Source organism: Mauremys mutica, chromosome 2, assembly GCF_020497125.1.
Source record: "Mauremys mutica isolate MM-2020 ecotype Southern chromosome 2, ASM2049712v1, whole genome shotgun sequence".
Taxonomy (NCBI): domain Eukaryota; kingdom Metazoa; phylum Chordata; order Testudines; family Geoemydidae; genus Mauremys; species Mauremys mutica.
The window spans coordinates 114,156,360-114,169,010 of NC_059073.1; the positions used below are offsets into that span (position 1 = coordinate 114,156,360).

Sequence of the window (12,651 nt, forward strand, 5' to 3'; positions counted from 1 at the left end):
CACATTCAAAACGTTCAACAGTGTGTCAAAACTTTCCATTGACTTTTCAAGGTCTGTAGAGCTCGCCATTGCCAGAGCACACAACTGCGCATCTTTACCAACAACGCAGCAATCCAGTCTCGAGGATCAAGCTGCACTCAAAGTGCCACTGGGCAAGGCCCATTAGCATATTCCTTTCATGATCTGTTTATGCTTCAAGGTTTAACGTTCCCCTTCAGGCGGCTGCTGCAGCTCCACGAGCGGGAGGCTGAGCACATGTGAAGAAGGTGACGATTCAGGGAAATGGTGTGCCTGGACTACAGTGATCCCTGCCAGCCAAGTCAGGAAGCAGCACTGACATCTCCAGGAGCTGTTCACCGACAGTCCCTGCCATTGGTTAAGGTGCCAGAAAAAAAAATCTACAGTGAGGAGTAAGGGAGAAGTATCGATAAGGGATGCCCAGGGTGAAGGGAGTAGAGAAGGGTAAGGAGTAGGGAAGGGACAATATAATGCTGAAAATGAAACAGAACTGGGGCTAAACTTTAGGGGGCAAGTCCTAAGATCCTTACTCAGACTGACACAGTCCTCTCTCAGGCAAATTCCCCTTAAAGTCAAGCATTAAAAGGCTTGTCACAGCAAAGGACCAGGGATGTTTACTAGCCTGCCACCTGTAGTTTGCTCAAAGTAAAAGCTAAACACAGGGTCTGTCTACTTGGTAATAAAACACCCCCAGCTGGCCCATGTCAACTGACTCAGGCTCACAGGCTACAGAGCTGTTTAATTATGATGTAGATGTTTAGACTCAGGCTGAAGCCTGGGCTCCGGGACCCAGGGGTGGCTCCAGGCCCCAGCACGCCAAGTGCGTGCCTGGGGCGGCATGCCGCGGGGGGCGCTCTGCCGGTCGCCAGGAGGGCAGCAGGCGGCTCCGGTGGACCTCCCGCAGACGTGCCTGCGGAGGGTCCGCTGGTCCCGCGGCTTCGGTGGAGCATCCGCAGGCACGTCTGTGGGAGGTCCACCAGAGCCGCGGGACCGGCGACCGGCAGAGTGCCCCCCGCGGTGTGCTGCCGTGCTTGGGGCAGCGAAATGGCTAGAGCCGCCCCTGCTGGGACCCACCCGCCAGCTCGAGACTGAACGTCTACACCACAATTAAACAGCATCATAGCCAGAGTCAGCTGACATGGGCCAGCCGCAGGCGTTTAACTGCAGTGTAGACAGAACCATAGAGACCAAATGAGGACGTTTAACTTATTGACACACAGATGATTTAGACATTTATTTTCCAGTTCCCAGAAACCATGCCAGAGGTTTTAGCTCAAGTGCAAGTATGTAAAGACATACCTTTTTTGAGGCAGGTAAGGAGATTTATTTGTTGCTCTTAAGGGAGGGGGGTATATTTCCAGGGTTTAAATAAAATAAATTCTTTCAGCCCATTTGACTACTACCGGGAAAATATTAATTTAGAATTTTATGTTTGAAAACACAAGGTACCAGACCCACAGCAGCAAAAAAAAAACAAAAACAAAAACAAACTTTCCTTTGTATTATTGTACTGAATGAAATAACATTCCTGCCTAAGGGACTTTCATGATCTCTCCATTTCTCTCTGCAAAGGCACTGTGTGGACTTAATTTGTACAAGCAAACTGTACAGAAATTTGTTTAATCCAAATAAGGGAAAAGAAGGAAGGGAGGGAGAAAAAATGATGCCAATGAATCAGTTTCTAGGTGGATTCAATGTGCTTATCCCAACTCACTGAGTTTTTACTCTGAAATGTGACTAGTAGTGAAATAATGGGATTATAAGAAACAGAAGAGCTACTGTTCAAAATGTGAAAGGACAGATTGCTCTCAACACACCTCCTAACAAGAGAGCACACCACTGAAATTAACGAGGACAGAGAACAATTATATTTTTAATTAAAACATTTATGTGCTGATATTTCCTAAGAAAATTACCAATCCCTGTTTCATGTATTCTGGTCTCTTTGTTAGAAGGCAGGGAGACTGGCTGATTGCCAGGCTGTTGTAGCAGGGTTCTCCAAGCTCAAACAAAATGTGACCAGATACACAGTCAGGTGACTTTTAAAGTACTTTCCATCAGTCATCAATGGCTTCTCAAAAGCAACTGCTCCTGGATGCCCAGGTAAAAGCTGTGGCCAGGAGCACTTTCTCTTCATTTGCACCTGGAGAGAAGCACGCTACTTTTTCTTTCCTACATGGGCCTCGATATCACCTCAGTAGATCACCACAATGTGCTCTAAGTGGCACTGCCCTGGGTATCATTCAGAAATGTAAGGTGTTGCAGAATGGAATCAGACAGAAGGCATATTACACAGAGGCTACATTCTCTGTAATAGGTGACAGTCAGCTTCCAGGTGGAGTTCACATGAATGGTCTTGACCTAAAAAGCCCCAAACTCCATGAGACCTGGACCACTCCCCTCCACATGCAGTAGTAGTGCATTGCCATCAGTGGAGGTGCTTGAGCAAACATCTCCTGCCAGCACCTCACCAGCGTGGCATGCCAGTACTTTTTTAGTCCAGCCATCCTGTGCCATGTTCTAGCACGTCAGCTTGCCAAATAAATCCTTATGATCGCAAAGAAAACCTTCAAAGTGTGAAAAGAATATAACTGATATACCCATATCTGCCTGAATTTGACTGAAGTGTCACATTATACATATACAATAATATCAACAAACATCCCATGGGGAACGAACCCACTGTTATCACTTTCACTTATAACCTAAACATTAAACCACGTTTCCACTCATATTCTTTTGCCCTACACACACACGGACACTTCCAACAACATCCTGTGGCCAGTAGTCCTGGGCCAGTAATTGGACTAAAACACAAAAATAAGATCTTAACGTCATTGACATCATGTACTACAAATACAGAATGCTGTGAATTTCCAAACTTTTGAAGAAAATCTGGATAGCTATCAGTGAAGCTGAAGTTTGGCACGTTGTACTCAAATCTACCAGATGTGGGATTTCATATTAATTTTGATTATTTAAACATACTAAATTTTGAGAAAATCTAAGCACTCCAAATCAAATAAAAGCTACTTGCCCATTCTGGAAGAATCTGCACCTATTTTATTAACACTACTATCATCATAAAAGACTGCTGCATGTTCTGAACAAGGTTTTTAAAGAGCAACTTATCAAACATTGGAATTCTCAAAGTTTACTCTCAGATAAGAATATGGGTTATTCTTGGACCCATCAGAACAATGCATAAAACATAAAGCTATGTAGAAGCAATTTTAAATGTTTTTACACACACTGCATCCCCATAACCCAGAAAACAATCAACACACACTGGAAAACCATGAACGTTAGATCATTTGCACAGTTCCCTTCAACATGTCCTTATGGGAATAGTCCCATTTATTAATGACTGCAGGAGCATAAGAACAGGAGCGTAAGACCAATGATAGTTCAGTATCCTGTCTTCTGACACTGGCCAGTGCCAGATGCTTCAGAGGGAAAAGAGCAGAACAAGGCAATTTCAAGTGATCCTTTCCCTGTCACCCAGTCCCAACTTCTGGCAATGAATCTCTGACCATCTTGGCTAATAGCCATTGATGGACCTATCCTCCATGAACTAATTCTTTTTTGAACCAGGTTATATTTTTGGCCTTCACAACAACCTATGGCAGCACGTTCCACAAGCTGATTGTGTGTTGTATGAAGAAGTACTTCATTATGCTTTTTAAAAAACCTGCTGCCTATTCATTTCATCGAGTGACCTCCTAGTTCCTGTTTTATGTGAAGGGGTACATAACACTTCCCTATCCACTTTCTTCTCACCGTTCATGATTTTATAGACCTCTATCATATCCCCCCTTTATTGTCTCTTTTCTAACCTGAACGAGTCCCAGTCTTTTTAATCTGTCCTCGGATGGAAGCTGTTCCATACTTCTAATAAATTGTATTGCCCTTTTCTGCATCTTTTCCAATTCTAATACATCTTTTTTGAGACAGGGTGACCAGAACTGCATGCAGTACTCAAGGTGTGAGTGTACCATGGATTTATATAGTGGAATTATGATATTTTCCTTTTTATTATCTAACCCTTTCCTAATGGTTTCTAACATTGTTAGCTTTTTTGACTGCCACTGCAAACTGGGCAGACGTTTTCCTGAGAACCATCCACTATGACTCAAAGATTGATTGATTGATTGATTTATTTTGAGTGGCAACAGCTAATTTAGAACCCATCATTTTGTATGTGTAGTTGGGATTATGATTTCCCATGCATGTTACTTTGAAATTCACTGTTGATCAGTGCATTTCATCTGCCATTTCGTTGTCCAGTCACCCAGTTAATAAGATCCTTTTGTAACTCTTCACAGTCAGCTTTGGACTTAAATATCTACAGTAAGTTTGTATTGTCTGCAAATTTTGCCACCTCACTGTTCACCCCCACTTCCAGATGACTTATGAATACGTTGAACAGCACAAGTCCCAGTACAGATCTTTGGGGGATTTATTCCTCCTCTTTGCTTTCTATCATTTAACCAGTTACTAATCCACGAGAAGACTTTCTCTCTTATCCCATGACTGCTTACTTTGCTCAGGAGTCTTTGGTGAGGGACCTTGTCAAAGGCTTTCTGAAAGTCCAAGTACACTATAATAGACTGGATCACTTTTGTCTATATGCTTGTTGACCCTATCAAGGAATTATAACAGACTGGTGAGGCATTCCCTTTAAAAAAGTTGTGTTGACTCTTCCCCAGCTATCAGGTTTATCTATGGTCTGATAATTCGGTTTCTTTTCTATAGTTTCAACCAATTTGTCTGGTAATGAAGTTAGTTTTACCGGTCTGTAATTGCCGGGATTGACTCTGGAGCCTTTTTTAAAAATAGGCATTACATTAGCTACCCTCCAGTTATCTGGTACAGAGGCTGATTTAAGCAATTGGCTACATATTGCAACTAGGAGTTCTGCTATTTCATATTTGAGGCCTTCAGAACTCTTGGGTGAATACCATCTGGTCCTGGTGACTTATTACTGTTTAATTTATCAATTTGTTCCAAAACCTCCTCTACTCATATCTCAATCTGTGACAGTTCCTCAGATCTGCCACCTAAAAAAATGGCTTATGTGTAGGGATCTCCCCCATATCCTCTACAGTGAAAACTGATGCAAAGAATTAATTTAGTTTCTCCGGAATAGCCTTGTCTTCCTTGAGTGGTCCTTTAGCACCTTGATCATCCAGTGGCCCCACTAACTGTTTGGCAGGCCTCCTGCTTGTGATGTACTAAATTTTTCTGCTGTTAGTTTTTGTGTCCTTAGCTAGTTGCTCTTCAGATTCTTTCTTGGCCTGCCTTACACTTGACTTGCCACAGTTTACATGCCTTTCAATTTTTCTCACTAGGATTTGACTTCCAATTTTTAAAGGATGCCTTTTTGTCTTTAACCATCTCTTTTACTTTGCTGTTTAGCCATGGTGACACTGTTTGGGCCTCTTATTGTTTTATTTTATTTGGAGTTTACATTTAGTTTGAGACTCTATTACGGTGTTTTTAAATAGACTTCATGCAATTTGCAGGCATTTCACCTTTGCGACTGTTCCTTTTACTTTCCGTTTAACTAGTGTCCTCATTTTTATGTAGTTCCCCTTTTTGAAGTTAAATGCTACTGTGGTGGGCTTCTTTGGCATTTTCCCCCTACCAGGATATTAAATTTAATTGCATTATGGTTGCCATTACTGAATGGTTCAGCTATGTTCACCTCTTGGACCAGATCTTGTGCTCCACTTAGGGCCCCCAAAAAAATCAAGAATTGCCTCTCCCCTCTGTGGGTTCCAGAACTAGCTGCTCCAAGCAGCAGTCATTTTTGGTGTCTAGAAATTTTATCTCTGCATCCCTTCCTAAGGTGACATATTCTCAATCGGTATGAAGATAGTTGAAATCCCTCATTATTAATGTGTTTTCTCCCTTTGTAACCTCTCTACTCTCCTCTGAGCATTTCACAATCACGGTCACTGTCCTGGTCAGTGTTCGGATATAGATATTCAGGCCTGTCTGCAAAGGCCTATACTTTAAGAATTTAGGTGTATTCTTATCTCTTAGCTAGTTATAGAGGTATAAAAGAAAGAATCAAAGATCACTGTCTGTGTAATGGCCTTCTCTTATTGTGACAGGCTAAGGCTATCAGCTAAGAGGTAGCTAGGCAGCCATAAACTGGGAAGTGAATGGTCACATCCTCACATTGCAAACTAGTCACATTGAAATAACGTGCTATTGGGCTATTAGGAATACAATCCTGTCCTGATATTCCTATCACCTCCAGAGAAAGGGTAGAGCCTAGAAGATGTAAAAGGAAACTTAGTTTAATAGCATCCTGTCTGGCAAGAACTCACTTATCAATAGACACAGCTGGAAAACCCTTATGTCTGTATAGATGTAGTTGTGAAATCTTCACTTCTATATTGTTTTGTAGGTTTATTTGCATGGTCTCTGTCTGGTTCTGTGATTGTTTCTGTCTACTGTATAATTAATTTTGTTGGGTGTAAACCAATTAAGGTGGTGGGGTATAATTGGTTAAATATCCATGTTACAGTATGTTAGGATTGGTTATTTAAATTTCAGTAAAATGATTGGTTACAGTATAGCTAAGCAGAATTCAAGTTTTACTATATAGTCTGCAGTCAATTGGGGGGGGGGGAAACGGGAACAGGGACTTATTCCTACTGCCACACTCTTACTGTCCAAGCATGGAATTTCTATCCATAGAGAGTCTATGGTACAGTTTGATTTATCTAGGATTTTTACTTTATTTGACGCTATGCTTTCTTTCACATATAGTGCCATTCCTACAACCTACTCTGTCATTTCTTTATATGTTGTACCCTAATATTACCATGTCCCATTGATTATCCTCATTCTACTAAGTTTCCGCCACAACTATTATGTCAATATCCTCATTTAATGCCACACACTCAAGTTCATCTACCTTAGTATTTACATTTCTAGCATTTGTATACAAGCACTTGTACGTTTTATCTATATTAAGTTGCTTGCCTTCATGTGTTGTATTTAAATTGGACTCTTACGTTTGACTGTTCCTCACTAGCCTCTACTTTTGCTTTACCAACTTCTTGTCTATCCTACTTAGTAGGAAATACAGTTCCTCCGTGAATAAATTCATCCCTAAGGGATGTCTCCTCCTGAACCATGTGCTGCTCCTCCACACCCATCAGCTTAAAACATTCCCTACAAGCTTTTTAATTTTACACGCCAGCAATCTGGTTCTGCGTTAATTGAGGTGGAACCCATCCTTCCCATATAGGCTCCTCCTTTCTCAAAAGGTTCCCCAGTTCCTAATAAATCTAAAACCCTCCTCCCTATACCACTGTCTCATCTACGCATTGAGACTCTGCAGTTCTGCACTGCAGGACCTTAACTGCCTGGCTATTCTTCTCCTTGAAAAGCACATGTAAACATGACTCTGATTCATGTGGATGGACATTTATGCAGTGAGGGGAGAGAAGAATTTATACAGGAGCTATTTTTAAAATCACATTAAATCTAATATAATGCCCTGCTCAAAATATTGTATTAATTCCAGTTTTCAGTGTAAGTTCAGAAAGGCACCCCACATTCATGTTCCTCTAATACGATAATGGCCAAATGATTTAAATGACGTGTGGGTGGGTGCGTAACTCCTGAACTGAGGTCTTGGATAATGAACTTTAGCCCTGAGCAATTTTTTTCTTTTTAATCTGCCAAGTAATAAACAGAATTTATACACTGAGCTATCAAACTGCCAGCAGCGTCACTAACTGCAGCACTCTAAATGACACCACTCTGAGGAAAAAGGAACCCGACGTCACTCTTTAGGTGCCTTGCCTTTGCCTCAATAGCATAATTTAAAAAAATGAAGTGCAGTGTCTGGGCTAATAACTCCCTTTGATGTCAAAGGAGTTACAGATGCTCAGCTACTTACAATGTGTGCTCAACACCTCATAGGGCTTGGGACCCAACCAAACAGCAAAATATTTAAATCCATACAAAGGACATAATTACAAATGACTATACTGCAGTTGTTAACTCACATCATTCACTATGTTCTTCTACAGGAAGTCCTGGATTATCCTTTACCATAAAGATTTTTCAGAAACTGCCTGATTGTTTGCAGGTTCCCAGGGCCTTCTCTCTTTCAAATAATGTAAGAAATACCTGAAAAAACAAAAACAAAACAAAACAGGTGAGGAACAGAGAGAAAAGAATCCAGACAACTGCCTAACAAATGAACAGCTGATTTCTATAGCTCACTGGACCAAATGCATTTTAATGAGCTGATGATGAGGAGAATCCACTACAGAATGTGCAAACACTGATCCAGAATGTAAAGAGCCCCTCTTGTTACCAACAATTACAGCACAGAACAGTTACTCCACAAACTGTCTGATTCTGAAGCTAATTCATAATTAAAACAATTCTAGGATATTTTTGTTACCACGATGAGAGGGGGGGAAAACGACTCTGGTTTATTATTTGGTACAACATATGCACAAATTAAGCCCCAATAGGATCCCCACTGGTGGATTTTTATGTTTCCACTGAATTCTATCACTGGGGACTCTGTGGAGCTGTAAGGGTCCATACCCACCAATGCTTCTGCAGGATCAGGACCATTATTTGAAATATGTCACATGTATACATCATAATATTCTATCCAGCAGCAAACACACTGCACATGTTTGTTGTGCTGTGAAATTTTCCACTTGGATGTCATCCAGACCCACCCACAAAGAACAACACTCAGACACACACTACAAAGTGCCACAGTGCAGCAGCACTTAGGGAGTATTAAAACCAAAAACACACACACCAAAGCTGTACTTCTGTCTTAATAAGTATTTTCCACACCTGAATTTTTGGATATTATTATTATTTTTTCTTTTTATATGTGACCCGAACCAGGAACATCTCTTCTTAGGCCAACTCTGACTAACTTTTCTGACCTACTGTACCCTTGAGATGCATACCTGAGGTTTAAGAACTTGCATAAATGGGTTTGGGGAATATGAAAAACATGCCATTTTAAGTGCCAAACTAGAGTTTCATCCCCAGGTCATGCCAAATCCTTTTTCCAAGTGTAAATTATGCACACAGAATACAAGTGGAAGATTGTAGGATAGACACATTTATTTGCTAGTAGTTTCTGGTAGGCTAACAGCCATTTTGCATTTCTCAAGAAGCACAGGCAGGGCTCAAAGTTTTTATCTGGGTCCAACAAAACCACCAGGCTGCAGTCCCAAAGAGAACACTGAAAATATGTTTCAGAGGGATAGTCGTGTTAGTCTGTATGAGTAAAAACAATGAGGAGTCCTTGTGGCACCTTAGAGACTAACAAATTTATTTGGGCATAAGCTTTCGTGGGCTAGAACCCACTTCATCAGATGCATGGAATGGAAAATACAGTAGGCAGGTATAAATATATAGCACATGAAAAGATGGGAGTTGCCTTACCAAGTGGGGGGTCAGTGCTAACAAGGCCAATTCAATCAAAGTGGATGTGGCCCATTCCCAGCAGTTGACAAGAAGTTGTGAGTATCAGAGGGAAAATTATTTTTTATAGTGACCCAGCCACTCCCAGTCTTTATTTAGGCCTAATTTGATGGTGTCAAGTTTGCAAATTAATATGCAGCAATACTGCAGAGGCTGTGGTGTGTGTTACAGACTCCCGCTTAGTCTCTGTCTCTATGAAGCAAAGTGCATTTGCTTCTGAATGTTTCCAACCTTTTTTATGGTTAAAGGCTTAAGGGCTAGATGGCGCAAATTGCCTTGAGAACATGTGGGTAGGGAGGCACAATCCCTTCCCAAATAGCAGAGTGTTTCATCCTTTAGTTGGTGCAGCCTGTTCACCGCCATGCACACCCAACTGTCTTCTCCCTGCAGCACTGTGCACTCAGTGGAACATACAGTGGGATCGTAACTCTGAGTGGCTGTTGGTGGGGCATGCATGAGCCCAGGGAGCATCCAAATGGGCTCCACCACCTCCCACATAATCACATAAGGGCCATTCACACTCTGTAACAAACAACCAAGGTCTGCTCTCATTCATTCTGGTCAGAGTTTGGAGTAACTCCACTGAAGACAGTGCAGTAACCGAGGTCTGACGGTAAATGAGATCAGAACCTGGCCCAAAAGAATACTAGAGATCTATAATAAAGCCTGTGAGATGAGTGCCTACTTTTCTGAACATAGGGACATTACATGGGAAGTACGGCAGGTATCTGAGTACCCATCTACACTGCAAAATAAACCAAGTTAGGGTACTGTACTACAAGCAATTTGTCCTCTGAAACAATCATAACATGGCTTCGATTTGTAGCATAGATAAAACATAACTGTGCTCCGCAACTAGGATAAAGTTTTGGATGTGCCAGGCTTCAACTTGGTTACGGAGCATGGTTAGTGTCACATCTGCACTAGAAGCTGCAAGCGATTGAGGAAGCTGTATTTATGGCTCCTAGGCACTACAGTCATACAAGTCATAAATAATAAATAATAATAATATATAGCACAGCCCTGCCCTTAAGAGGTGTGGGGGGGGGGCAGCATGTCGAATGCAGTGCTGTAATTGAGAGACTAGAAGACCCCATAACAAAGAAAGGGGAAAGTAAATTTTGTTTATGTCTGGACATTAAAGTTGGACCCATGAGGGTCCAAATAAGAAATTAAAATCACAATGAGAGTGACTAATGCGGTTACATTAGCAAAACAGAAAATCAGAAATTAGCTCTTATGCAACATCCTGTATTTATTCCAACCCCTTGAAGAGAAAAGTTAATTCTCTTCAACTTGATTTGAAGGATAGCCAGCAAGAGAGCATCTTTTTGCCTCTCTCTCCTGCAGTTTGTTCATTCACTTTTCTTACTGTCTTGCATCCTGTAATTTTGTTTTCTAATTCACAGATTAGCATAAGTAAAGTTATAAAAGTTTTTAAGAGAGGATAATATTGTTCCTGTCTGAGTTGTACACACTGTTCGCTATTATCCCTCAACTAATCCTTCAACCTATATAAAACTGTAATTCATTCCCTCCTTTCTTCTCCCTCTACATGATATAATCTTGGACAGTGTTCACTCCTGTCCCACCGAGAATGTCTCTTCCTGGAACATATGCTATTTCAACTACCTAATGTGTATCATCTGTCACATCAGGAAACACCTTGTAAACTATTTTCAACAGGTAATTTTACAGACGGTACAATTTACAATTCAGGTGTGCAAAGGCTCCACTTACTGGAACTGATTCTTATTTACAATAAGTCCCCTTTACAATTGAAATGACAGTATAAAATTGTACATTTAAATCCTTAAAATTACATTTGCACCCATTTCAAGGCCAGAGCGGTGTAAAGTGACCGTAGTTTGTAGAAAATAGGCAGACTGCAGCCTTCTTCCTCTTTGAGGTCCCAATTCTCCCTGGAAGTTGAGGATGCGTGGAGCCTGATTCTCCTCTATTTTTCACCTTGTGTAAATGAGCACAATACGGGTATAAAACATTTGATTTGGTTGAATTTTGCACCTACTTTGCAGAGGTGTAGATGACTAAGCAAGGTGCAAGTCAGTGGAGAATCTAGCCTCAGCACTTTGCACACCCTAAAGGCCCTAAAACAGACATGCAGACTGTCTTCTGAGTCCTGTAGTCTCCCCAACAAAGTTCCAATTTGAGCCACATTGATCTGCAGTCCCCACAGATCACATCCCCTGTATTAGGAGTAAGAGCAGCCACAGGCCACCTTTAATGCCATGGGAGAACTGCTAGGCCTTGCTGCCCCACACATCTGAATACTGTTTCCTCCATATGCACACACTTGCAGGAGAGAAGTATCTGGGTCTTCCACAAGATACATTATCTAACAGGCTGTAATAGACAGTCTCCCTATTATGCTTCCCTGAAGATACCACAAATGAACCCATGAATATTCCTGGTTTCTGCACAGAATAAGCCCATGCAAGCATTATCTTTTGGAGAAGGGGAAGCTGATTCTCAGGCCTTCTGCTAGGAAGATACTTTCTGGAGGTTTGTGATAGTTTTTAGGCCCAAAGGATATCTGAAAGCCATGGGTCCCATTACTGCCTTCATCTACAGCAGCATTCTGTATCTTCATCTTCCATCTTATCTCTGCTGCTCTTCCTCTGCTTCCCACCTCCATTCCCACTCCACCCATCATCCTCCAACCAACTATAAAACTGTAAGTGCGTGGGGCATCTTGTACCCAATAACATGCTTCCTGTCACCTCTTTCTCTTCCCAATGCTAACAGCTACACTGGGGGCACAATTAAAGGTTCTCTGCCTGTGGTACCCAGCCATCCTGCAGACTTGCTTTTGTTGCACCATGCATGGACACAGGCAAGTAACACAGGACGAGTTGGGCAGCAGCAGAAATGCATTACCATTGCTCTAAACACCCTATCAGTGGGAGAAAGAGAAGGTCGCTCATAAATAATTGCACACACTGAATTTTACAAGTAATGAATCTCATCACAAAGAACCTGGGGAAGAGGTTTCAGGAATTATCACTTGACTGTCTAATCTAACTACTGTTCCTGTCTGCACCTGGCGGCCCTGGAGAGATACTGTCTCAATGCCTATTTACTGTGCATGTAAAAAAACAGACATGAACATTCTAATGCTTC

At 41.6% G+C, this 12,651-nt stretch overlaps 1 protein-coding gene across 8 annotated transcripts in view; it reads right to left on the minus strand.

Moving 5' to 3' along the window:
- Positions 1-12,651, minus strand: part of ATXN1 (ataxin 1) — a 291,406-nt gene that overhangs the window by 102,207 nt on the left and 176,548 nt on the right. For all 8 annotated transcript variants that reach the window (XM_045008279.1, XM_045008280.1, XM_045008285.1 and 5 more), the window contains one exon: positions 8,052-8,175. The gene's annotated coding sequence lies outside the window, so the exon portion shown is untranslated. The remainder of the gene's footprint in view (positions 1-8,051; positions 8,176-12,651) is intronic.